Source organism: Orcinus orca, chromosome 6 (genome assembly GCF_937001465.1).
Source record: "Orcinus orca chromosome 6, mOrcOrc1.1, whole genome shotgun sequence".
In the NCBI taxonomy this organism is placed as follows: domain Eukaryota; kingdom Metazoa; phylum Chordata; class Mammalia; order Artiodactyla; family Delphinidae; genus Orcinus; species Orcinus orca.
In genome coordinates, this window is record NC_064564.1 from 6,787,572 (window position 1) to 6,814,439 (window position 26,868).

At 47.5% G+C, this 26,868-nt stretch overlaps 1 protein-coding gene and 1 long non-coding RNA gene across 5 annotated transcripts in view; one reads left to right on the forward strand and one right to left on the reverse strand.

Moving 5' to 3' along the window:
* PALLD (palladin, cytoskeletal associated protein) overlaps positions 1–26,868 on the forward strand; it is a 276,660-nt gene that overhangs the window by 144,510 nt on the left and 105,282 nt on the right. The window lies entirely within an intron of this gene.
* LOC117196149 (uncharacterized) lies at positions 21,228–26,549 on the reverse strand. The gene is made up of 2 exons (XR_004476226.2): positions 23,799–26,549; positions 21,228–21,358 (listed from the first exon to the last, which is right to left on the reverse strand). It is a non-coding gene; the product is annotated as an uncharacterized LOC117196149 (long non-coding RNA).

Here is a 26,868-nt window from a genome sequence, read left to right on the forward strand (position 1 = left end):
GGAGTGGGATTGCTGGATCATATGGTAGCTCTATTTTGGTTTTCTGAGGAACCTCCATACTGTTCTCCATAGTGGCTGCACCAATTTACATTCCCACAACAGTGTAGGAGGGTTCCCTTTTCTCCTCACCCTCTTCAGCATTTGTTATTTGTAAACATTTTAATGATGGGCATTCTGACCGGTGTGAGGTGGTACCTCCCTGTAGTTTTGATCTGCATTTCTCTTTGCCCTTGCCCTTTGGCCCTGATAAGGTCCCTGCAGACCCCTCCCACTGCCTGTCCCCACTCAGGTCGGAGAGGTCACAGGGACACACCTGCTTCAGATAGCATTTACTGAGCTCCCCTCACACTGAGGAAATGGTCATTAAATGCTCAGCCCTGGAACACGTCTGTTTAACTCCATTTCAATTGGACCACACATCATTTCAGTTTCCTTTTCCTCAGTCCTGTGCAGCCTTGGGAATAAAGGCTGGAAATGTGCCTATCATCAGCTTGGTCAACGTTTTATGCGTCTCTTCCTCTCAAGCCACTATTTTCTTAACTTGCTGGGTTTTTTTTTTTAGGATTAAAAAATCTTTTTATTGTTAAATAAAACAGATACAGAAAACCATGCAAAACAAATATAGGGCTTAATAATTATAAAAAACAGTCATTGTCTACCTTGAATATACACTGAATTCACAGACTATGAATGCTTATAACACAAGCGCCCTGGTATCACCCCTCCGGTCAAGAAAGCTCTTGCCGTGTGCCCACCCCACTTCCCTGCCACCCTGAAAAGTGATCACATTGCTCTAACTTACAGTATTCACATCCTGGTGGATTGTTTTCATTTCAGGTAATTTTTAACATTTTTTAGATTTAATCGACAAACAATAAATATAGCATGTGTCTAGTGGGTACCGTTAGATAAGTTTTGACACGTGTATTTACCCTTGGAATCATCACCACAGTCAAGGTAGCAGATACGCCCACCATTCTGAAAAGTGTCTTCCCACCCCTGGGGAACCCCCCCTCCGGCCCCCCACTCCTCCCAGAAAACCACTCGTCTGCTTTCTGTCACGACACATTTACCTCCACTTTCTAGAGTTTATATAAATGCAGTAATACTATATCTACTCTTCTTTTGTCTGCCTTCTCTCACTCAGCATAATTATTTTAAACTTCATCCATATTGCATGTATAATAGTTTATTTCTTTTTATTGATGAATTGGATTCCATATATATATCATGGAATATAGATGTAATGGAATATATCTACACACACACATATATATAATATATGTGATACGTCTCTCCACGTGATATATGTATATATCACAATTTGTTTATACATGCAGTTGATAGATATTTAAATTGTTTCCAATTTTTTATTATTAAAAGAAACCTGCTGCCTACAAGTCTTTAGGTGGACTTATGCTGTTCTCTTGGATAAAAACCTAGGAGTGAGGGGCTTCCCTGGTGGCGCAGTAGTTGAGAGTCCGCCTGCCGATGCAGGGGACACGGGTTCATGCCCTGGTCCAGGAGGATCACACATGCCACGGAGCAGCTAGGCCCGTGAGCCATGGCCTCTGGGCCTGTGCGTCCAGAACCTGTGCTCTGCAGTGGGAGAGGCCGCAACAGTGAGAGACCCACGTACCGCAAAAAAAAAAAAAAAAAAAAAAAAAAATCCTAGGAGTGAAACAACTAAGTTGTATAACAGGTGAATGTTTTTTGACTTTTTAAAAAGCTACCAAACTGTTTTCCAAAATGGTATATATCACTTTACATTCCCGCTATCCGTGTGTGAGAGTTCCAGGTCTTCCACATCCTTGCCAGTATTTGGTATCATCAATTTTTCTTAATTTTAACCATTTTAATAGGTATGTAGTGGTGTTTCACAGTGATTTGAATTTGCATTTCCCTAATGACTAATGATTAGAGCATCTCTGCATGCATGTATTTGCCACCTGTATATCTTTCTTAGTAAAGTATCTGTTTAAATCTTTTTGCCTATTTTTAACTGGATTGTTTGCTTTCTCATTCTTTTCTTATTATTGAGTTTCTTATTATTTATATATTCTAGATACAAGTTTTTTTTATCACATATGTGCTTTGAACATTTTTTCCTTGTGTGTGGATTATCTTTTTTTTTTTTTTTTGGTGGGCCTCTCACTGTCGTGGCCTCTCCCGCTGCGGAGCACAGTCTCCAGACGCGCAGGCCCAGCGGCCATGGCTCACGGGCCCAGCCGCTCCGTGGCACGTGGGATCCTCCCGGACCGGGGCACGAACCCGCGTCCCCTGCATTGGCAGGCGGATTCTCAACCACTGCGCCACAAGGGAAGCCTGGATTATCTTTTAATTCTCCCAACAATGACAGCTGAAGTTTTAAGTTTGATGAAGTCAGATCTATCAGTTTCTTTCATGGATCACACTTTTGATGTTATATCTAAGAAAATCTTGCCTAATCCACTCACAAAGATTTTCTCCTATGTTTTCTTCCAGGCATACAGATTATAGTTTTATGCTATGAGTTTAGACCTAAAATCTATTTTGAGTTAATTTTTGTGTACGGTGTGAGGTATAAATTGAAGTTCTTCCCCTTCCCCTCACACCCTTCTTCTCCTTCTCCTCTATCATATGGATATCCAGCACCATTTGTTGAAAAGGTTATCTTTCTCTGCTACATTGCCTTTGTAACTGTCAAAAGTTGGTTGTCCATAGATGTGTGGGTCTGTTTCTGGACTCTCTTCTGTCCCATTAGTCTGTCTGTCTTTTTGCCAGTCCTACACTGTTTCAGCTGCTGACACTTTACAGCACATCCTGCAACAGATCACATCCGTCCTTCACCTTTCTTCTTTTTCACAGCTGTTTTGGCTATTCTGGGTCCTTTGCATTTCGATATGAATTTTAGAATGAGCTTGTCAGTTTCTATCAAGAAGCCTGCTGGGGTTTGAATTGAGATTGTGTTGCATCTATAGATCAATTTGAGGAGAATCAACATCTTTTAAACATCGAGTCTTCTGACTCATGAGCAAAGTAAGCCTGTCCATTTACTAGGTCTTCTTTAATTTCTCCGAGCTGTGTGTGTAGTTGTCAGATCTTGCGCATCTTTTGTTAGATTTATTCCTAAGTGGTTTGTATTTCTATGCTATCATAAATGGGTATTTTAATTTCAGTTTCTGATTGTTCATTCCTGGTATATAGAAATACAATCGATTTTTGTATATTGATCCTATAATATGCAACCTTGCTAAACTTGCTTCTTAATTCTAGTAGCTTTTTTAAAATAAATTCCGTCAGATTTTCTACATAGGCTATAGTGTTGTTTGCAAATGGACAGTTTTACTTCTCCTTTCCAAACTAGATGCCTGTTATTTCTTTTTCGTGCCATATGACAGTGGCCAAGCTTTCAAGAAGACGTTGAATAGAAGTGGTGAGAGCAGACATCCCTGGCTTGTTCCTGATCTTAAGGAGAAAGCATTGTCTTTCATAATTAAGTATGATGTTAGCTGTGGTTTTCCATAGATACTCTTTATCAGATTGAGAAAGTCCCGTCCTATTTCTAGTTTACTGTGAACTTTTATCAGAATGTTAGATTTCGTAAAATGCCTTTTTCTGCCTCTGTTGAGATGATCATATAGTTTTCTAAACTATGGTGAATTATGTTGATTGATTTTCAAGTATTAAATGACCCCACTTCACCATGATGTTTTATCCTTTATATACACAGTTGGATTTGATTTGCTAAAATTTGCTTAGTTTCTTTACATTTTAAATATTCCTAGTACACTGATAATTTGGACTCCCAATCTGTTAGATTTAATCTCTGTGCACTAAATTCCAGTTAAGCTAGCCACAGCTTACTTGATGACGAGAAGTAATAGTTTTCTCCTCCATTTTAAATATTCATATGACTTTGGCCGAGTATCACTGAAAAATCAAGGAGGGGCCTTCCCTGGTGGCGCAGCGGTTGGGAGTCCGCCTGCCGACGCAGGGGACGCGGGTTCGTGCCCCGGTCCGGGAAGATCCCACATGCCGCGGAGCGGCTGGGCCCATGAGTCATGGCCGCTGAGCCTGCGCGTCCGGAGCCTGTGCTCCGAAACGGGAGAGGCCACAGCGGTGAGAGGCCCGCGTACTGCAAAAAAAAAAAAAAAAGCAAAGAGGGACACACACACTCTCTCTCTCTCTCTCTCTCTCTCTCTCTCTCTCACACACACACACACACACACACACACACACACACACACACACACTGTCTGTCATCTCACATAGAGATTGGTCCTGATGGAGGTTTATCAGGAAAACAGTGGGAGAGAGAGGGGACAGGCCAAGGAGCCTTTCAGCCTTCCGAGTAGTGTTAATATAAGACTAAGACGGCTCAGTAAGACTCAGGGCAGCCTGGGGAGGACAGATACAGAGGAGCAGCTGAAGGCACAGCCACCATGTGTTTGGGGAACACTGTAATACTGCTCTGTCCCTTTTATTGCTCCGTAGGCCAGCCTTGACGGAAGCTCTCCTGCTGCCTGGGCCCGAGACAGCGTCTCTGCCCCAAGATAAACGTGTCAGGGGTGACAGGGTTTAGGAAAATGTACAAATGCCACCTTGAGTTAGAGGGCTGCCCTCTGGCCATCTTCATTAGCACATCAACGAAAAGCAGTGTATTTCACATCCCTCAGACTCAGACTAGCAGACGTGGCCTCCGGGCTGGTGGATTTTCAGTCTGAAGGGGTGAGTAAGGACAGGACACCTTCGTGACAGCAGAAGTTGGAGGGGTCAGGAAGGAGAGAAACCCAGTGGTTTCCAGGGCTTTGTGTGTTCGACCCCGATAATACCCGTGGTGGCAGGGACTTGGAGACCGTCAGCCCCTGGAGACCCACCCAGCTCACGGATGAGAAAACCAAGACTAGACGGTTCAGTTGTTAATCCAAGAACAGACTTTCCTTTCTCTCCCCAAGTCCCCCCGCCCCAGTGTGGCAGTGATTTCTTCCTGGGAGAACAGGTCTCAGTGGTGCTCACTTTGCCCTCTGCACGCCCGGGGTGCTCACCACCTTCTCACTCGACAAGGTCTAACTAGCACTTACTTCTGGGGGCCCCGCCCGCTCCTGGAATCTCCATCCTGCACTAAACTCAGGGAGTCAGCTGGCTTGGGCGAAAGGAAATACCTCTGCTGAAGGCTTAGAGTAATCTCAGCCTATTTCCAGTCAGCTCGAAGAACCCAGAGGGGGTCCCAGGCTCACCCAACCTCAGACCATCCTTCCGTGTCCTCTTTTCTCCCTCGTGGATGAACTTGGGGTGCCCTCGTCCTTCCTCTGATCTCTTCTGTGTTTTTTCTCCAGAAAAGTGAGATCTCTTGTTTGTAACTCACAGAGTCTGAGCCCTGGGAGACCATGGGAGGCTGGACAGCTTTTAGCAGATGTAATCATCACCCAGCCATCTCCAAAAGGACGTCCTAATCTCTACAGAAGCGATCCAGTTGTCAGTATGCTATGTTCAGGGTAGATAGATGAAGCGCCTCGTGTAATCACTGCATCCAGTGTGCTTGGCCCATTATGGGACCCGAGTATAAATTTAAAGGATCAGTCCAGAGGCTTAAGCTTTTATATTTGCACACTTGGTCCTAAATGTGATTGAGCTGTTGTTGAATCCTTTCAGGGCAGTAGATACTCAATCGATGTTTACACCATAAACATTTACATAGTGCTGACACCGTCCTAAATACCTCAGAAATATCAGCTCATTTGTTCCTCTCTCACTGGAAGGAAGATGCCACTATTATTTTCATTTTACAGATGAGAAAACTGCACCCAGAGAGACTGAACAACTTGTCTGAGTTGTTAAAGCCAGGAGCCGGCACTGGACCCAGGCACACTGGCTCTTAACACTTGCTAAGAATATACTGATACTGAATTTTTAATGTTATCAACACTTATGAGATCATGATATGATTCAGCAAGAAAAATGGGGGTCCTACAAGGGTTTCATTGATCTAAATGAGTTAAGCGCGACGTCAGACCATATCTCCTCTTCCTAAATTACCCGCTGCTGATGGTCCCATTTTAGTTGATCCATAAGGAGTCGTATATTTACTGCAGTGTAGCCCTTACCCCGAATTACCCTTTGGGTTAAAAGAGCATTGTTGCTCTTCTTTCTATATGGAAATAAAAGGACCCTATTGCCATCTTGCTTTTCAGTTTTGGTATACTGCATTACAAACCTTTAATCACCCTTCTTCTTGAGGAACTGTTCATTTGAAACTCTCCAATATAAAGAATGTTGGGAAGAAAACATTCTTTCATCTCAATGGTGGAATATTGCCTAGTTTTACAGTTTAGAAGTACACACTCAATTTCAGTGTCTGATACCCACACACTCCTTTCATAACCTTACGGATTCTGGGATAACCATGAACACGTGTTATGAGAGTTTGTGATTCCTTTGGAGTTTAACGCACCACACGGCGAAACTCCTGTCGCTCTGTCATATATTCTATTTCCTACCCACTTATCAGAGCCTCCTATTAGGGGAACATCCTTAGTCCAGTACCAGACTCCAAATACCTCCCGTAATATTGTCAGTGTCATGACTTGACTCAGTAATTTCATTTCCTCTTTTCTGACCTTTATCACTTTCCCTTCCAGTTCCTTCTTTACTTTGTCGTGAATTCTGCCCTGTCCCCTTTTCCTCACTTCTGATGTCCTGTGAATTCTGAGCGTGGTTTTGAGCGTCTGCTGGTCGAGGTGTCCTCTCCCCATCCTGTGCGGAGCATGACCTTCTCCTGCCGACCGTGTCCCCAGGCACCGCGGGTGGGCGCTGACTGGGAGCCGCGGTCCTGGCTGGCGCTGGCTTCCCCTCTGAAGATCTTAACCCAGCTTTCCCACTCTTCCCTTACTTTATGGAATACTAGCGACAAGGTAAATATCTTCCTATTTCTTGTTGAGACATCTTACTGTAATACCATCAGCGGCTTTGTTGTTCTGGGATTTCCGCTCACACGTGTGGTCCTTTTCCCTTCTGTAATGAGTTGCTGTGAGACCACTGGCCATGGACACCCCGGGTGGTCAGCCGTGAGGATATCCACAAGCCAGTGCCAAAGATGACACCTGTGACCCACACACACCCCCGTGTGCACACGGCTACGCATACGTGCATACATGTTGCTTCAAAAAGAGCCATTGACAAGAGTGTGCGTTTGAAAACATTCAGAAATTTCAGTGACACCATAATGAAACTTACCCAGAAGATAGAGCCACCGATACTCTGCTGCCTTGTTTTTAGCGTTCGTGACAACCGAGTTGTTGGATGTGGGTTCCAAGAGGTGAGGCCGCTGGTCCCCGGGCCTTTCCTAACGCCAGCGAGGAATAAAAATTAGACGGTTCTGGGTGGTGGTTCCCCATGGAGGAGGGAGCAGTGCGAGATTCGAGAAGGTGAGTGAGGGTTTGAACTCTCCTCCACCCCGTAGTTGTGTCCAATCTCCTGGGAGCAGATTGATGCAGTGGGGCAGAGACGGGGCAGGTGGAGAGACACTCGAGCTCCAGCAGAGATGCGTGCAGGTCTTGTTGTGGCTGCCACCCCGGGCAGGAGGACCCCAGAGCCAGGGGCGCAGGTGCCCAGCACAGTGGGCCCGGGGCCACGATGACAGGGAGCCCGGGGCATGTGCTGCTGGAGCTCAGAGGGAGCCGCGCTGGCTGTCGGCAGATGGCGGAGACCCTCCCCCGGTATCAGAGTCAGAGCTCCCGAGGGCTGTTGGGGTCACGTCCTGGGAGGGCCGGGAGTCAAGCAGGTTCCGGGCAGCCGAATCAGAAGTGAGGGCCAGGACAGACAGTTGTGGTTCCCAGAAGCCAAGAATGAGGCTGGACCCAGACAAGTTCAAGTGAAAGCTGGACGTCACCCCACCTCCACGCTGCAAGTGTCTGATCTTAAGTCATCACCTGGACGTCACCCCACCTTCACGCTGAAAGTGTGTGATCTTAACTCATCACCTGGACGTCACCCCACCTCCACGCTGCAAGTGTGTGATCTTAAGTCATCACCGGGATGTCACCCCACCTCCACGCTGAAAGTGTGTGATCTTAACTCATCACCTGGACGTCACCCCACCTTCACGCTGAAAGTGTGTGATTTTAATTCATCACCTGACGGCTTTGCGTGATGGATGGTGAGTGATGAGAAGGCCCTCTGTCCTGTCATTGCCTTAGAGCAGCCACTGGAGCTAAACGCTGTCTGCACCCTCGGAACCAGGAATAGTGCTTGGGGATGACCTGCTTTCATCACCAAGCCTCTTCTCACCTCCCTCGACCCGGAAGATCTAGGTGACAGCAAGCACACTCGGCCAGAGCGCTACCAGTCTCTGGGACTTACGGTTTTGTACGCCTCTGTGAACCGTTCAGAGATGTGGATCACAGCGGGAGACTGGGATGCAGAAGCAGCTTTCCGAAAAGGAAAGAAAGTTTTCAGTGCTCGCCACGTTTGTCCACTCTTCCCGGGTACCCTTGCACCTGTGTTGGGATGCAGAGTAAATTATGTGTTCTTGGGTTCTGATCCCATAGCATAGGTAGATGGTTAATTTTTAAAGTACACAAATAGTGTCGAGAAAATACATAGAGAAAAGGAAATTCAAGTTAAGAATGAAAACAGTGAGCGGTAGTGTCTCCTATTCAAATGCTTGTTTTGTCTGTAACAAGGGTCAGCAGCTTTGCTCATAAAGGGACAGACAGTAAACCCTTTGGCGTTTGCACGTCACGTGGGCTCTGTGACAAACCGTCAGCTTTCCACTGGAGTGAGGGTGCAGCCCCAGACGCAACATAAATAAGCGGGCGTGGCATGCCAGTGAAGCTTCCTCTACGAAAGCCAGCGGCAGGGAGGATGTGGACCCCGACCCCTCGTCTGAGGAACCAGAAAACAGGATTTCTGCCCGCAGATATATGTGGTATGCTGTTCCCAGTGAAGAGAGAAAAATACGTACTCAGCATAGCTATAGAAAAGCAAAAGGCACCTCTAGGTAACTTTCTTCTTTTTTCTTGGCTAATGGCAATAGATAGGTATCGTTTTGCTTTCGTTAAATAGTAGTTCCTGCGTACCAGCTATATTTTTACTCAGCACTTGAGAAAGATAAACGAGTATCTTGGTGACCTCTGACGTCTAGGGGCTCACAGTCTAGTTGGGGCAACGCGCCAGTCAAATAACAAGCATCCTGCAGAGCGTGAGGGGAGGGGGGAGCCCTGAGTGAGCCTGGGGGCAGCGAGTGGGACAAGGGGGCGCGTGAACAGGTGACACGTCCAGAGAAAATGGCGGGTGTTAGAAGTGAGGCTGGGTGAGCAGGCAGCCCGAGAAAGGGTCGTGCTGTCTGCACCTTGGAGCCCTTCATCCCTTGATGGGACAGTGACCGTGGGCTCCTTACAGGGCTGTCGTGAGGACAGAAAAGGGTAATGTTGCTGAAACACCTGCAGCTGTTCCTGGAACCTGGGAAGTGTCCAAGTATTTGTCAGATAACTAAATGCTGGCGGTAGAGGAAACGATTACTTAATAAATTACCGTGAAGGTGGAGTTCGATGGAGGGCAGAGTAATTTTCCAAGAGCACTTTGGCCACGTAGTTACAGAGCCAAGAACCTGCTGTGTCCACTGGTTTTAGGACACTGGGGAACTCCCGCCCTGGGCCTTTGTGATGGTCCCTGGCCCTAAGGGGGTGATGAGTAAGCGAGGAGAGTAAAAGGCAGCTCACAGCTTCCAGCATCCGGGGCCCTGACGTGGAAGAAAGCCAGCAGGAGAGCTGTCTTCTGGGATGAAGTAAGCAAGGATGTGGCAGCTGCCTGGAGGCCGCGGCTGCATGAGGAGGGGGCTGGAGACAGAGACTCGGGACCCACCAGCACAGAGGTGACACTGAGTGCCGAGGCAGGGAACGAGGCAGGAGGACGCCAGGGCGCTGGGTCTCGACTCACTCACACGTCCACTGATCGGTGTGAATTTGGAGGGGAGACAGGACCAGGGGTGCCCTCCCCCTTCCCTGTAAATGCAGGAGGGCTGTGGAGTTGTCAGGGCACAGAGGGCCGTGCAGTCAGACGCTGCGGTCCAGAGCAGACCTGCAGAGCCACGAGCGTTGCTGCCACATGGTCCGTCTGGTCACAGCGCCGTGCGGGCACCTTCCCGCCTCAGAGGAGCACTTTCCAGGACATGGCGGGGGGCGGCTGAGGGCTGCTGCCGGCTGGAGGCACGGGCCAGCCCAGGATGAGGTGCCGGCCTGTTCCTTCTGACGAAGGCCCAGCTCTTTTCTCCCTCTCAGTTTTGTTTTGTTTTTTAAGAAAGGTTGTTACAAGTGAAGCATAATGGGGGCTGGCTGCGTTTCTTTAACTTTTAATTTAAGCTGTTAGCCTGGAATTAGTTAGCAGCCTCGTGAATCAGTTGGCTAGCTGGCGGGGGGCTCCGTTTTAACCGGGGTCGGGGGGTACTGTGTGCTTTCAGTGCCGGCGTGGGAACGTGCAGGATGAGGAACTGGCTGTTGGACCAGAAGATGGGGTGACTCACGGTCCTCTCTGCCTTGAGCGCCAAGCTGGTGCCTCGACTGGAACAGACTGTGCGTCCTTGGACCCCTGGCTCCTCTGCAGATGCGTCTGGATTACCGAATTAATCCAGTGGGAGCTCATTTCTTATACCGATGATCAGAGTTAGACACAACAGTGGTTCCTGAACGATAGTGGGGAGTTTGGACATCTATTCTTTCGTGCGGAGGTCCCCCATACCCTGCGGAGCAGTAACTACTTAGAAATTCTGCAGGAGTCTTCTAGAAGTTTCCATATTTGCTTCAGCGATGAAACTGTCTCCCTGCTAATTCCCAAACCCCACCTGCAGGCCGGGAGATCTGCAGCCGTGCCCCAGGTCCTGCATCCTGCCCTGCAATGAGCAGTCTCACTCTCAATCTCATTCTCAAAGCTGAGGTCCCACCATCTCGAAGAACGATGGTGACCACACTGAGATCAAGTGTTTGCCCTGTGGGTTCTGAAATAAAGGGGGAGGGGGTAGAGTCAGTTCTAATAAATCGTGGAGATTTATGGAGCGTTTTAAAACTAGTGTGAATAGATAAAGTTGCATCAGAAAGCCACAGGCAAACTGGCATAGACTAGGAGAGCCAGCGGGGTGAGCCACATTAGTGTTTGGGATTAGTATTAGTATTTAGTAATGAGATTAGATTACTCTTTGGGATACGGTGGGGCCAATAAAAACGATTGAAATAGCATGGTGTGGGCATACTGACTGGTCTAGAAATGTGCACACCAGTATTGGAACATCTGAAAAACAGATCGAATGTACTATTAAGTACAATCCAATTTTAATTTAGGGTATTTTAGAATATTACACGCACACGTCTGTATAGTCAGCAAAATAGAAAGAAGGCTGTGGCTGGATAGAATAGACCACAAAACCCCGACCACGATTCCGTCAGGCAGTGATATTGCAGGCGGTTTTCATTTTCATTTTGAGGGTTTTAAAAACTAACGTGTATACTTTTAAAATCGTTCCATAAAATGCACTGTCTTCTCCTGAAGCAGGAAAAAACAACGTAGGTGTCAGGACAAGGAGGGTCTCGGCTGCAGCCTTTTAGAGGGTCCCAAAGCGAGACGGATGGAGGGCCCCCAGGAGATGAACAGGAGCCACTTCCAGGGCACCGGCTTTGACCAAATAAAACGCTCGACGGGGGGCCCAACCAGCAGGGAGTCAGGAAGCGAGGGTTCCTGTCCCCATCTGGGGTTTGGTCAGGCCTTTCACGACTTAGGGAGGAGGGTTGGCGTGGGAACACCAGCTGGTTTCCTCGCAGGGCTTTGGATCTTGGCCATTTACGGGGAGACGTGGTCAAGGGCCTTCAGCACCATCTTCCTGGACAGGACCCTTCGCTTCTGAAAGGGCTCCTGGTGCAGATTCCAGTCCTACCCTGGACCTTTGGTTCCGGGTGCTGTTTGATGTCAGAATCTTCTCCTCTGTCTGACTTGCGGTTTTGTTCCATTGTCTCTGGAAAACGACTCAGTATCTTGTTAGAAACAGGATGGGGCCAGTTTGAGCTGGTTGTGTGTTTTCACTGGAACATCTTTTCCCAGTGTCCACATATCAAACGAATTACCTGTCGCTCTGTCAATCTAGCTGACTTTCTTTCCACCCATCTAACTCTAACACGTGTGTCTGATTAAACCCTTTTGTCAAATGATGAGAGATAAGGGCTCTAAATTTCAAAGAAATGTTTATCCTCTGCTGTAAGATTTTTCCCCCCAGTCAGGGAGTGAAATAAGTTGCCTGCCAATTCATTCATGAACTGATTTGTTCCTTTTTTCACAAATATTTATTAAGAACCCACTATGAGGGCTTCCCTGGTGGCGTAGCGGTTGAGAGTCCGCCTGCCAATGCAGGGGACACGGGTTCATGCCCCGGTCCGGGAGGATCCCACGTGCCGCGGAGCGGCTGGGCCCGTGAGCCATGGCCACTGAACCTGCGCGTCCGGAGCCTGTGCTCCGCAACGGGAGAGGCCACAGCAGTGAGAGGCCCACGTACTGCAAAAAAAAAAAAAAAAAAAAAAAAAAGAACCCACTATGAGCCAGATATTATACTGTGCGGTAGGAATCCCAAGATTAAATTGCTAGAATGGTTTTCGTTGCTCATTTTCTGTTTCAGATCATCCTCTGTATGTTCGTCTAGAATGGGAGAGGTCAAGAGAGACCACCTACAATCGTGATTGATAATATTTGCAGTTTCTCCAGAAGTGCCAGAGAGGGCTTCTTAAAATGTAGTGTTTTTTCAAGACCAGAAGGGTGATGTTTCAAAATTGGTGACACTGTCTAAACTTATGCTATTCAGTATAGAAGCACTCACCATGTGTGGCTATTTAAACTTAAATTAAATTAGAAATTCAGTTCCTCTGGCACTCCAGCCACATTTCAAGGGCTCAGTAGTCACCTGTGGCCACCACGGTGGACATTGTGAATAGAGCAGTGACCCCATCACAAAAAGGTCTCCTGGACGGTGGGGCCTGAACAGAATTGCTGAGAATGCTTGTGAGCAAGGAGGCTTTTTTCACAATGGTTCTTTTCATTTATGAAAAATTCAGGTGCTTCTTGGTAGTTAACTACCTTTTTTTTATTGCTGTAAGCTAAGCAATAAGCTTTTGATAATTTCAGTATACGTTAGCATGTGCTCCAAAGGGCAGGCATCAAAGGGCCAAATCAGCCCATTTACACACTCGTGTGTGTAGGTGCATTCGGTTAAATGTTGATTTGAGAAGGTTGTAAATGAGGTTTGAGGTTTGCAAAAACAAAACCAGAAAAGTTTGTTGAAACCATGCTCAGTTGTGTTAAACTGTTGAATTGTGATGAATCTGACATCCTTCGTAGGAGCTGGCTTTCACTGGGTTTTGCTGAGTAGCAAACAGTCCCTCCAAATCTCAGGGACTTCCAACAGCAGACAGGAGGTGAATGACCTTCTTCCACCTTTCATCTGAGTGATGTTCAGTTTAATAAATAATTATAAAGTGAAGACCCAGGTGCTTTTTCTTTTTTTTTTGATTTATTTATTTTTGGCGGCATTGGGTCTTCATTGCTGTGCGCAGGCTTTCTCTAGCTGTGACGAGCAGGGGCTTCTCTTCGTCGCGGTGCACAGGCTTCTCATTGCGGTGGCTTTTCTTGTTGTGGAGCACAGGCTCTAGGCGCGCGGGCTCTAGAGCATGGGCTCAGTAGTTGTGGCGCACGGGCTTAGTTGCTCCGCGGCATATGGGATCTTCCCGGACCAGGACTCGAACGTGTGTCCCCTGCATTGGCAGGCGGACTCTTAACCACTGCGCCACAGGGCAGCCCCATGTGCTTTTTTTTTTTTGAAATTCAAGTGGCGTTATTATGCAGGTGTGGTGAGGCAGGCAGATCTGGAGGCAACTGGCACTGAGAGCTGGTGGTTATAATTCTACTTTTTTTTTTTTTTTTTTTGTGGTACGCGGGCCTCTCACTGTTGTGGCCTCTCCCGTTGCGGAGCACAGGCTCCGGACGCACAGGCTCAGCGGCCATGGCTCACGGGCCCAGCCGCTCCACGGCATGTGGGATCTTCCTGGACCGCGGCACGACCCTGCGTCCTCTGCATCGTCAGGCGGACTCTCAACCACTGCGCCACCAGGGAAGCCCTTTAATTCTCCTTTTGAGGGTTTTAAAACTTGTACCATTTTAAATTGTTATGTAAAATTAATGTGCTACCTTCTCCTGTCTGTCCTTGAGGAAGCACGATTTTTGAAATAAGTGAATTTAAATGATATTTCAGTGATGAATTTAACTGATACATAAATATCTTATTATTGATGGGGGGTGCTCCTGGCTAAGGGCAAAAATGGAATTTTGTAAAATAACTGTGGGCCTGGCTCTTTCCAGTTTTGTGAGGACCAGGAATGTGGGAACCTCAAAATCCTATTACAGCTCTAAACTGAAATTTTTGTAGTTTAATTTTTTTTTTTTTCTTTCTGTACGTGGGCCTCTCACTGCCATGGTTTCTCCCATTGCGGAGCACAGGCTCCGGACGCACAGGCTCAGCGGCCATGGCTCACGGGCCCAGCCACTCCGAGGCATGTGGGATCTTCCTGGACCTGGGCACGAACCCATGACCCCTGCATCGGCAGGCGGACCCTCAACCACTGCGCCACCAGGGAAGCCCTGTAGTTTAATTTTTTAATTTAAGAGTTTAAGAATTAGTTTAAGAGTTTAGACCATCTGGAATTTATGTTGTAATATAGTGTGAGCTGTGGAGTGGCATTTGTGTTTTCCTGCAGTTTATTGAATAGTCCATACTTATTGATTTGAAATGGCACATTTATCATTCCGTGAAGGATGCGTGCTTGGGGATGTTTCTGAGTTTCTCTTCTCTTCCTTGGACCTCTCTGTCCACACTTGAGCCAGTATCACACCGTTTCGATTATTGTACCTTTAAAATCTGTTTGAATCCGTGAGTACAGATGTAACAACACACATGCATTCCTTCTTCTCTACTGTTTGTTCTCAGATAAACTTTCGCATACATGTGTCAATTTCAGAAAAGAATTCCATTGCGATTTTGAGATGTTGATTTCAAATTAAACATTGATCTTGTGGAGAATGGACAGCTTTAGGTCACTGAATCTTCCCATCACAAAGATGACTGTCCCGCCACTCCTTTTCCTAACTCCCCTCAGTAACGTCTTCTCATAGTCATCATGTAGACCTTGCATCTTTATTTCATGTTCTTGCGACCACCAGACCTGTCATTTCCATCAACTACTGGCATCGAAGCTACAGGAACGACCCCAAGCTCTGGCGCCCACCAGCCCCAGGGCTCAGAGCAGCTGTCTTTACAGCCGACCTAACCTCCACTTCCTCCAGCATGCTGTGACCCCCCCAACAAGACCCCACGGGACATCCTACCCAGGGGTGCCTCTCCAGGACAGTCCTTTCTCAAAATGACCCCTTTTGATTCTCCCAGCACCACCGTACGTCAGGCTCCAGTTTCCCCTTTGGGACCCTTGTAGGTTTTAAGCTAAGTGTAGATTGTCTGATTGAAATAATTCCTCTGGAGATTGTTCTAAGCTCCTAGACACCAAACTGTCAACCATGATGCCTCTGGACAGTAGGATCGGGATACTTTATACGTTTCCCTGCTGTTTTGTTTCATTTTTCTCCAAATAGTTGTTGCTTTTATAACATAAAGTCTTTTCCTAGCACCTTCACCCTCCCAAGATGCAATCTGTTTTAAAGGAGGAACTCATCAAATGAGTGCCGAGTTCAGCGATGCTTATCTTCTGGGATTAAGGAATCTTCAGAAATTTGATGACAGCCGTGGATCCTTTCCCCTGAAAATGCACACATGCACATGATACAGTTTTGTTGACAATTTCAAGGAAGGGGGCTCCGTGAAGCTGGCGGGTTGAGGTGCTTTTTGCTTCCTTGTCACACCTCATGTCACCTCACAGAGCAGAGGCCTCTGTGCAGGACCTGACCCCCAAAGTCACCACACTCCTGTTGTAGGATAAATACTTCTTCACCAACAGGGTTGCTGAAAAAAATACACAAATAAAATAAGAGTAACTGTACATGGTACCCAAGGAGTTGAGGAGAACTGTTGGAACTGACCTAGGAATATTGCCAAGTGGAAGGAAGCTGTCCGCACTCAGCAGCTTCCCCGCCCCCTGCCCCCATTTCTGAGTCTCTCTTCTGAGTGGCAACCTCTGCTTCCCGTCACTGGCCCAAAATTTGGGTCTCCTCCAGGCCAACCTAAGTAGTCTCTACACCAAGAAGTTTCCTTGCCCTTCAACTCAAACCTCCCGGTCATCAGCTTTCCCACAAACGTAACCCAAACAGAAGAGGACGGTAAACCCTTATAGTCCTGGCCTCTGGGGACAGAGTTTACAGTGCTATCACAGTCGAGGGCTTCTCTTCCAAAATGTGTCTGTGTTCGAGTGTGTGTTCTCAGCAGAAAAAAAAAAAATGTATTTCATCTTATTCTTCTAAAATTGATCCTGGGGGCGCTGTTTTAAACGCACATATTAGTTCTGGAATATGGGCGTATAATTTACAGGTAAATAAGTATACTGAACGGAGACCAGTGCTTTCGCGACATGCTGGCTCAGTGATCTAACTCCACCTTGCTGCCCCCTCTCACCCACCCCATCCTGTGCGGCCAGAAGGGCAGGGCGTGTGCTGTGAGGCTGCCCAGGCCACACTCCTGACCCCCAGTCCCCTGCGTGAGAGATTAGTGAACCATTCCCTGAAGATCAGGGTCCCTGTCTGTAAAAAGCAAGTAGCAAAGCACTTGTGTCACGGGGTCGTCAAAGGGTTGACACCGAGATGCGTTCAGTCCCACGAGGATGCAATAACCTTCTCCATCCCCCATCCCCCCCCCCATCGGCAGGCCTTGCTCTGCTGTTTTGTTCTTCCCCCCGTGCTGGGCCAAATTCCAGAAGACCCCAGAGCTTTCTAGTAGCTTTCGGATGGTTTTCTCCTCTCGTTACTCTCCAGAGTACTGAGGATCCTGTCTCTTACAGCCTGTCCCAAGCAAGGCCGTCCTGCCTGGGCCCCTGCAGGGGGAGTAGGGGTGGGGGTGGCCTGCTCCCTTGGGCTCTCCTCCCCCCTCCCCACTTTCCTCTGGATGGGGTGGTCCCCCTCCTCTGGGCCCCTCCACCCAGTCGCCTTCTCAGGGGGCCTCCTTCACGAGTGGGGTTCTTTTCCTAGAGACTCAGGCAGGCTCTCTTCCCTCCCAGGCCAGGCTAGGCCAGTGGTCGGCAGCCTGGATCCCAGGGCACTTTCTCCAGCTCTCCCCTCCCCAGGGCGGAGTCTGAGGATACCCACACCCTCACCCCTCACCTCTCACCCCTCACTCCTCAGCCCTCAGCCCTCACCCATCACCCCTCACCGTCACCCCTCACCCCTGAACCGTCACCCCTCACCCTCACCCCTCACCCACACCCTCACCCCTCACTCTCACCCCTCACCCTCACCCCTCACCCTTCACCTCTCACCCCACACCCTCACCCGTCACCCCTCACCCTTCACCTCTCACCCCACACCCTCAACCGTCACCCCTCACCCCTCACCCCTCATCCACACCCTCACCCCTCAGTGGCCTTAGGCCTTACTCCTTCCTCAGCTGGAGGGGTAATCGAGGCAAGGGAGACAGAGCTGGTTTCTGTGTCCTGTTCTGGTCTCTGGCCTGGCAGGTCAGCACTTTCCTGCAGGTGTGCGGCATCCCTGGCGTTGATTTTATTGTCCAGAGCCGGAGAGGCCTCAGTCAAAACTGAGGCTGAAGGATTTGCCATTAACAACCTGTAACAAACGTGAAGGCGTGTGACCCCATGTTCAGCATATAGTAAATGCTCAGTAAACTCGGCTGTCCGTCCCATCAGTAGCAGAAGTCAGTTTTTCTTAGGGGCTCCTGAGGCCTCTACAGAGCGTTCTCGTCAGTTGAGAAGTAGAGTCCGCAGGAGTGTTCTTTAGAACCACTAGTTATTGGGAAATCAACGTAAAGGCTCTCAAGTGGCAATTTTTAAATCAAAGCGTAGGAAAATCGAGAATGTGTGTCTCAAAATGGGTATTGTTTCGTGAAATTTTTGCTTTAAAATTAATAAGTACACATGGTGTGTGTGTGTGTATGTTGAGATTAAAAATGTGTTTATTGGGACTTCCCTAACGGTCCAGTGGTTAGGACTCCACGCTTCCATTGTACGCTGGTCAGGGAACTAAGATCCTACAAGCCGCGCGGAGTGCCAAGAAAAAAAGTATTTATTACTGCTTACAGTCAAAAAAGCTGGAAGCGGCCAGGCTACAGCGCAGCGTCTGAGGTTTCCCTCCTCGACAATTCACAAGGGAGTGGATGTGGAGTCAGCGAAACAAGCATGCGTGCGGTGAATCCTAGGGGCGCACGGCACCGTTCCCCTGCTCTCCGCAGGGGATGCAGGACATCTCCAGACACTGAGTGGGCTGTTCCCTGCCTTCCCCTAAGTGATTCTCAGGAATGAGCGTTGTGGGCCCAGGCGTGTGAGGAACAGGGCCCAAGCCCTGCGTGGCCGAGGGTTCCTCGCGGGCTAGCAGCGGGGGCGTCGCCGGGTGACGGCTCATGGCTGCCGTCAGGTTGGCTGCTTTGTTTGTCCCGTGAGGGCTTTGGAAGGAGTTAACTGATGTCGCTGCGTTAGCACGTGATAATCAAGACACACGCGAGGCCAGACGGTAATCCATCCACCCGGGGTCTGAGCCGTAGCCTCTGCTCATAAGTATCTGTGGAGTGAGTGGGGGTTACATCCGCGAGATGGAAATTACTGGTGGCGGACGGGTTTTCAAATGGCTTATCTCCTGTCTATTTCTTTTTTATTGCGCTTCGCTTTATTTTATTTTTTGAACTTTTAATTTTATATGGGAGTATAGTTGATTAACGGTGTTGTGTTGGTTTCAGGTGTACAGCAAAGTGATTCAGTTATACGTATACATGTATCTTCTTCAGATTCTTTTCCCATTTATGTTGTTATATAATATTGACCAGAGTTGCCTGTGCTGTAAAGTAGCAATGTGACATTTGAAGAGAAGTTTCAAAACAGCCATATTGCTGGGGATGAAATCACAGAATTTCTCATAACAGTGCAGTTTGACCAAGTCAAGGGGACCTCCTCTCACCTTTCGGTGGTGACAGTAAATTTGTGGCAGAAACCGTGGTTTACTTTCCCTGTCGTAGAACGCGAGGGGCAAAGTCCACTTGTTCTGCAGGAGCGTTTTCTAGTGGACATGATTGTGGGCACCTGGCCTGTTCTCTAAAAGCCAGGGCATCACTTCAAGGAGAAAACTCTGCTTCCCAAGGAACTCACTAAGATAAGTTGGGGTTATCTTTACTTTGCTTACAAAAACATAACTCAGTACAGTACGTATTGTACACAGTCAGCTTGCTTGTGGTTTTGATCTGGTCAAATCTGTGAAGATTTCTAGCATTTTCATCTCTCCGAAAAATTGCTTGGCTTGAAGAAGACATAGTTGGATTAGCAAAGAAAAAAAAACGAATCAAATGACTTTCAGGTATTTTTGAAGGAACGTGTGCTCGTTTTGAAATCCCTGTATCTACACCACACTGATCCTGACTTTGATTCTAACCTTCTTTACCAAATACTATGGAGCAAAATTTGTGACTCATCCAAAAACTTTGTACCTTTAGACCACCAGACAACCGAGCGGGACAGACAGAGCTACTCACCTGTCCGCTCATCTTCAGCCTTTGCAGGACGTTGTTTAATTCCTAGTACAGTTTATCAGATCACCCTGAATTACGTTACTTTGAGATAACTTCGTGACCAAGGAAATTTTAGGCATTTTCGCCTTGGAAAAGAGCAGGTGCCTTAAGGAAAAGGAAGCAGAGGTGTGAGAACTGGCTGTTGTCTCAGCTTTACCCTGAAGAGAGAGCTAGGAAGGAGTGGCAGATACAGACAGACCGGCCGGTTTCCATGGTGAGGTGAACCACTCCTCATGTTAGCTCACAACCAGACCAAGTTCACAGTCGAACACACAGCCAGATTCCAGATGTAGCTGCCATCAGATTTGTGTCTCGCTGTTGTTTGACAGCTGCATTCCACACGCTTCCCACCCCCCAGCCACAGAGCACAGCCCCTACATGTTAATCCCACAGTCAGTAAATCCCTCGTGGAATTTTGCAACACGTTGAGTTAGACAAGGAACTTTCCTTCTGATCCCAATCTGGCTATTTTTCTTGAGTTCAGTGTTATAAAATCAGAACCAAAGACACTTTGGTTAAGGGTGCAAGTTCAGACTTGTCCACTACATCTTCATGAAACGGCTGCCTGGTCACCTGCTTTGTCACAACCCTAGTAGAGCCGAGGTCAAGGTGATGTGTGGGCCATGTTCCAGAACAATCTCTATTATTAATAGATTTTGATAGTAGACTTCTAAATGTGTTCTTCCCCTGACAGGGAACCTTTATGTATCTAAACACTCCCCCGTGTAAAAGGTAAGGCGGCTAATTGCTCAACTCCTCTGAATCGAGATGCCATTAGAAGAAATTTAAATTATACTTAGAGGAATAAAAGCTTAAAAATGAAGGTTTTCTCTTTTAGAGAGTTGGTTTCGAACTTAAAACTTTGCAATGCCATTTTCTGAAGTAAGTAATACAGTAAGATTCATTCATTTCTTACAAGAATATTAGAAGCAAAAGCTTCTTAGCTTAGAACTAAGGCACATGTTAAAATTTCCGTGTTGTTTCTATTACAATATCTCCCTTAGATTTGCAGAAACTGAAAAGCACAAAGAGGAAATTATAAATATCCTATAACCTAATATCTCTAGAGGTGATCACTGTTAACTTTTTAACTGCATAAATATACGTATTTTAAGGGTAGGACCATACTATGTATAGTGATTTTTTCCTGCTCAATCACATATAGCAAATATCTGCTGAAATGTTTTAAAGTTTTTAAAAGTGTATATATTCTGACCTATTTGCTGTGACTATAGTACTTAAATAACTCCATGCTGTTCATTGTTCAGACTTGAAGTAAACTGGCCCATTTGTTAAAGGGTGAGGGAAATCACAGTTGGTTCCTTGTGCAACTAAATTGTTCAGCAAAAAATCAGAAGGAAGAAAAAGAACCATTATTCCTTGCTTACACCAGGGTAGTTGATTGAAAGATAACCAGAGCCTCTTAACATCAAAAAAATGTCTAACACAAACGTGTAAATCACGCTACATACTCACCTTGAACCTATAGGCAAATTGCTCATCTCTTGGGCTCCCCCATCTTTTATTCAGAGGATGGATTTGGCAGTAGTGTTTGGAATTCAAGGAAGATGGAGCACACTGTAATTCAGTGTAGTTCCCTGTGCTTCTTAAGTAGCCAGTATTTTGGGTCTATGGAAAAAGCACATGTGAAATCATTGAAAACCTGCATGTCTGTTTGATGGATTCCTGAAAGAACATATGTAAATAAATTTTGGTATATCTGATGCTATTTTCCTATTAAATGACTCTAGTAATTTAATCTTAAAACATTCTATTATTTTCCCCCCAAGGCACAATATTTTAAACATACATTCCCCACAGGTAGCTACTATAACTGCTTCCATGAATTTTCAAGCATTTGTGTAGCCTGTGCATGAGTGTGAGTCACACACATATGCACCCTTGGGAACATTTCCCTGCATGGAGCCTCTGACATATGTATTCTTACTTCCCAAGGGAATTATAGATCCACACTCTGCTGTCCCTGAACAAGATACTCTGTTTGCCTCTTATCGGAGGTAGGCTGTGCATCTGCAGTAAAAGAGGACAGTATAAAACCTTCCCTCTGAAGGTTCCTCTCTTTATAAATAATACTTGTTCACTTGTGTGCTTCCAGTTTTTAAACGAATTTCTTCCTTGCACCATATACAAAAATTAATTCCAGATGGATTAAGCAGGACATAAAAGGAAAAGTTTGATACATTTAAGCCCATTCAAATAAAAAACTCCTGATCATCAAAAGACACCATGAAGATAGTAAAAAGACAAGCCACAGAGTGGAGAATATTTTCAACTCATACAGACAGCGCTGGACCACTACCTGAATACACAAGTTACAAAATAAACAATTTCTGCAAAGAAATAAAGAGCTCACAAATCAGTACGAAGACGGCAGTGAGGCAAATAAGAAAGAAAGAAAGAAAAAAAAAGGTGAAAGACCTGAACAGCCACTTCACCAAAGAAGGAATTCAAATCGCCAATAAACTAGAAAAGTTACTCAGCCTCATTGGTAATGAGGAAAATATGAATTAAAACAACAGAGAGATACCTTCCCTTCCCACCTGATTGGCAAAAAATGAAAAAGTCCCACAAATCCAAGTTCTGGCAAGGATTGAAGTGACAGGCTATTTCATACTCTGCTGGTGGGAGTAGAAATTGTAAAAACCACGTGGTAAAGACCTTTGCATCATTCGATAGGCCCGATGTTACACACACCCTGTGACCTAGAATCCACTCTTAGGGGCACGTACAGGACACAAGAGGCCTGTTCACAACAGCCCCAAACTGGAAACATCTCAGAAGCGCGTCAACAGTAGAGCAGACCCGGAAACTGGGGTAGGGTCATCCAGTGACGTATTATTCGGCAGTTAAGATAAATGAACCAGGGATTTCCCTGGTAGTTCCAGTGGATAAGGCTCCACGCTTCCAATAAAATAAATGAACCATAGCCCAGCACGACCTGGACGCATCTTACAAACATAATGCAAAACAGAAGAAGCCAGAGAAAAAGACCACATACAGGATGATTCCCCTTCAGTACAGCTAAAGGGGGCGAAGTGGACTGTTGAGAGGGGCATCCGGAGATTAGTCCACCTCTGAGGACAACAGAGCATGAAGGACGTCACACGGGTCAGGCTGAAGAGGGCCCGGGGTCACGCCTGCAGGGCCTGTCCTGCTCTGGCTTGACCTGGGCATTGGTTACAGGCATTGGTTACATTTGCTTTGTCTTTATTAAGCTGTAAGTGTTTTTTTAAAAAACATACAGATAGAAAAATTGTCTAAGAATTACTTGCAAGACAGAAGGAGAGAGCCACCCCCACAGCTCCCAGATGAGGTCGGCTGCACGGAGAATTCCCACCCTGGCGAGACACCCCGCTCCCCAGCAAGCCCTCTGCTGACGCCAGGAACCCCACCCCCCACCCCCAGCTGCGAAATGGGTCCATGTGAGCAGATGAAGACTCTCCTTCTAGGAGAGGGCAGGTGCAGCACAGGTGGGATCTGGGTGGTGCCCGGTGCTGCCTTTTTCTGGCCGATTTGTAAGTGTTTTAACTGCAAAAGAAGCTGAGTAATCTGGCTGAGTGGGCATCAGCCAGCAACATCAGCAGAAAACCTTTATTCCCTCCGTCCGCTCACCGTTTAGGGCGTGTTTGATGGCCTACAAAAGTGGGGAGTCCTACTGGGAATCCCTAAGCATGGGAAGACTCCTGCCTCACTCACCTGTGTAGTAAGTACTACCTGGTCCTAATTCTAGATTCTCAGAGAACAAGCAACACAAACCAACAAAAAGTACTCAACAGTGAGGCTCTGCAGGAAGAACCCATCGACCCAAGAAACCGCTCTCTGGCTCCCCCGGAAATACCAGCTTCTTTACACCGGCTGGAAATTGTTCTAGAGATTTTTTAGTTTTTCTTTATGAACCTGTTACGGTTGTGATTGGGGAGGTTCATAGGTCAGCTTCAGGACCGGCTTGTTCAGGGAGAGGGGGGGAAGCCCTCTGCTGACCTTGGCCTCATGGTGGGGGGAGCCCTCCGCTCACTTGGCCTCGTTGTGGGGGGAGCCCTCCGCTAACCTTGGCCTCGTGGGAGGCCTCGGCACAGGATGGACGGCCATGGGGGGCTGGGGCCCCTGTCCGGAGCTGTCTTCCTGGGCTGAAGGGCTCCTGGGACGGCTGTCCGGGCACGTCTCTGCCGGTGAAGTGCTGCCATCTTCTCCATTTAGAGCATCGAACTGTTACCGTCATGAACGGGCTTGGCTTCTTCATGATGACTCACCGTGTCTGGGACCATGTGTGTTAGTGACACACGTATGGCTCTTGAGGACCGTGCCGCAGACAGCCCCGGGGAGAAACGCCATCCGTGCACATTTGATTTTTCTGATGAAAGTCAGGAAGGAAGTATGTCACTTCTAAAGCAGAAATAACGCGCCATACTTCACAGCCCAGAGGTGAAGTACCCGGGACATTTCCCCTTGTATTTGTCCAGAAGTTGGTGTAACCCAGGAACTAGCTGGTTTACCTCTGGTACTGTCCGGACACAAGCGGAGGGCCCACAAATACATGCTTTTCAGAACAGTATTCAGAATCTGAAGACCGTTATGTCTCAGTTTCGAGTAAGGTTAAAAGCGTCTGCGGTAGTGAAGACCCTTTTGTGAGATTCCATAGCTCTGGTCGGGTGGGTACTTCTGGTTCATGGTGAAGACAAATGTGGACTCGGAGCCACGTAACCGGGGTCCTCACTTTAAGCTATGGGGCAGCCGTGGTTAAACAGTCACAGTGCGTGTCTCCAGCGGCTGCAGCCGCCCTCTTACTGAAGAAGCGTATTGCTTAGTTTGCCGTAGGCTGTTATCAGGTAAATATTATATTTTACGGTCCACAGCATCAAACTTGTGTGTGTCCTAAGAGGAACGGCTCTTTTCGTGGCAAGAGTCCTGTATGCAGGGTAAAGAGAGGCAGGTGTGTATTTTCTCTGTGAAGGAAAGCCACCAGGACTTCTCCCTTTGTCTGAAGAGGTTCCCAAGTGGAAGCCTCAAGCAAATGCTCGAGGCGGGGCTGAGCCCGCCGTGCTGTGCGTGCAGGGTCAGCACTGGGGCCGCACGCAGCCCTGGTGCGTCAGGCCCTGGCGCCCTTGCCTCCAGCGGGGAGAAGATGCAGGAGAGCTCGAAGCTCCGGGAGCAGAGGCCTGAGCACGGGAACGGTTTGGAAGGAAGCGAGGCTGAGAGCGGGAAAAGTGGAAATATTTAGGGAATTTTGATCTCGCGTCCTGGGCCCCAAGCCTCAGCCCAGTGCCGGGACTTGCCCAGATCCCCTTGGGCTCCTGCTAGAGCTCATTCCCTGCTCTTGAGTGTGCAGGGCTCTTGCACAACCTCATGCCTCTAGGCACGGTCTTCCCACAAGCGGGGATGCTCGCCGCCAACCACCCACACACTCCTCCTGACTCATCCTCAGGGCAGCTCGAAAGGGGCCTTGTGACCCGGGAAGCCGCCCCCTGCCACCCGGTCACACGTCCTCGCTGTGGCCTCGCTTGCTTTAGCTCCTGGGAAGTCATGGCCGTTAGTGCCTTATAATTACAGGTCCTCGTTTATCTCTGATTCCCTGTTGGAATGTGAGATCTTGGGAGTCAGGGAATTGGGTCTCCTTGATTGTATTTGCAGCTCTTGCATCTGGCCCAGCGACCAGCACAGCGTCATAGATGCTCACTCACGTTAGCTGTGTATCCTTAGAGACAGACCCAGTCACCTATCATTTTTAAAGGCAGAATCGGGCTGCTAGTCACTGATTGCCGTCTGCTTCTAACAGAGTAAAAATTTTATGCAAATCCAGAAGCAAAATGAGGAAAAGATAATGTTTCCAGGAGCAGAGGGAGGGAAGGAGCTTCAAAGAGGGGAAAACAAATGAACCAGAGTCAGATGTTAAAAAGTGAGCAAGGGGCTTCCCTGGTGGCGCAGTGGTTGAGAGTCCGCCTGCCGATGCAGGGTACACGGGTCTGTGTCCCGGTCCGGGAAGATCCCACATGCCGCGAAGCGGCTGGGTCCGTGAGCCATGGCCGCTGGGCCTGTGCGTCCGGAGCCTGTGCTCCGCAACGGGAGAGGCCACAACAGTGAGAGGCCCGCGTACCGAAAAAAAAAAAAAAAAAAAAAGTGAGCAAGGACTTCACAAGGGGCAGTGAGGAGACTGAAGGCTTCAGTAGTGAGATTTGGGGGCCAGTAAAAAGCTTGAATACCAAATGTTACTTTGCGCTGACAGAATCTGAGGGCCACAGAGACCGTTCAGCCTGGGGAGTGATTTTTCGATTGAACCAGATTCAGCAAACGCTCGTTGGTTTCGATTGTATAGAAAGTACCGGGCCAGGTGTGTGACACGTTCAGAGGTTTTTTTTCGAAGAGAAGCTTTAGATTCTCAAGAGCTTACAGTCCAGTGAGGAAAACAGAGCATTCTGTAATGTGACATGCGCACACTGTACTGCGGCACATCCGTGAGAACGTAGGAGAAAATACATCAATTCCTTCTGGGCAGATCTGAGTGGACTTCATGGAGGTGGTGTCATTTTGAGCCGGGCTTTGAAAGTTGAGTAGGTGCATGAGAGGAGACACATCCAGATGAGTTTCCAGATGAAAATCCTCAGCCTATCTTTACAGTTTGCCCTGGGGAGCAACTAAGGGCTTTGAACAAGGAAATTTTTAAAAATGTGCCTCATTTCTTTAAACATGATATTATTTTTATATACCCTGTATCTAATACGTCCAGTATTGGAAGGGTCTATAGGTCTGTTTCTTCTGTTATTTCTGCTGCTGCTTGCTCATGATACCTTGTTTCCATGCATCCTTGGCGATTTTATTTACTTGCTTACTTTTTTTTTTTTTTTTTTTTTTTTTACTGTAAACCACTGGTATTCCTTGGAAGTTTGTTCCTGAGAATTCCTGGAGGCCTGGGATGAAGGTGGCTTCTTCCAGAGAGGGTCTGCCCCGCCAGGTGTCTAAAGAAATCACCATTCTGGGGCTGTTTTAAACTGCATTCAAGGCCTGGGGGTATTTTGTTTTCCTTTTTTTTAATCATCCTGATGATGGCGATCTGGGTTGTAAATCTGCACAAAAGGTCAGTTGTGGTTTCACCTTCTCTGGACTGATTTTCTCCCCTGCTCTCC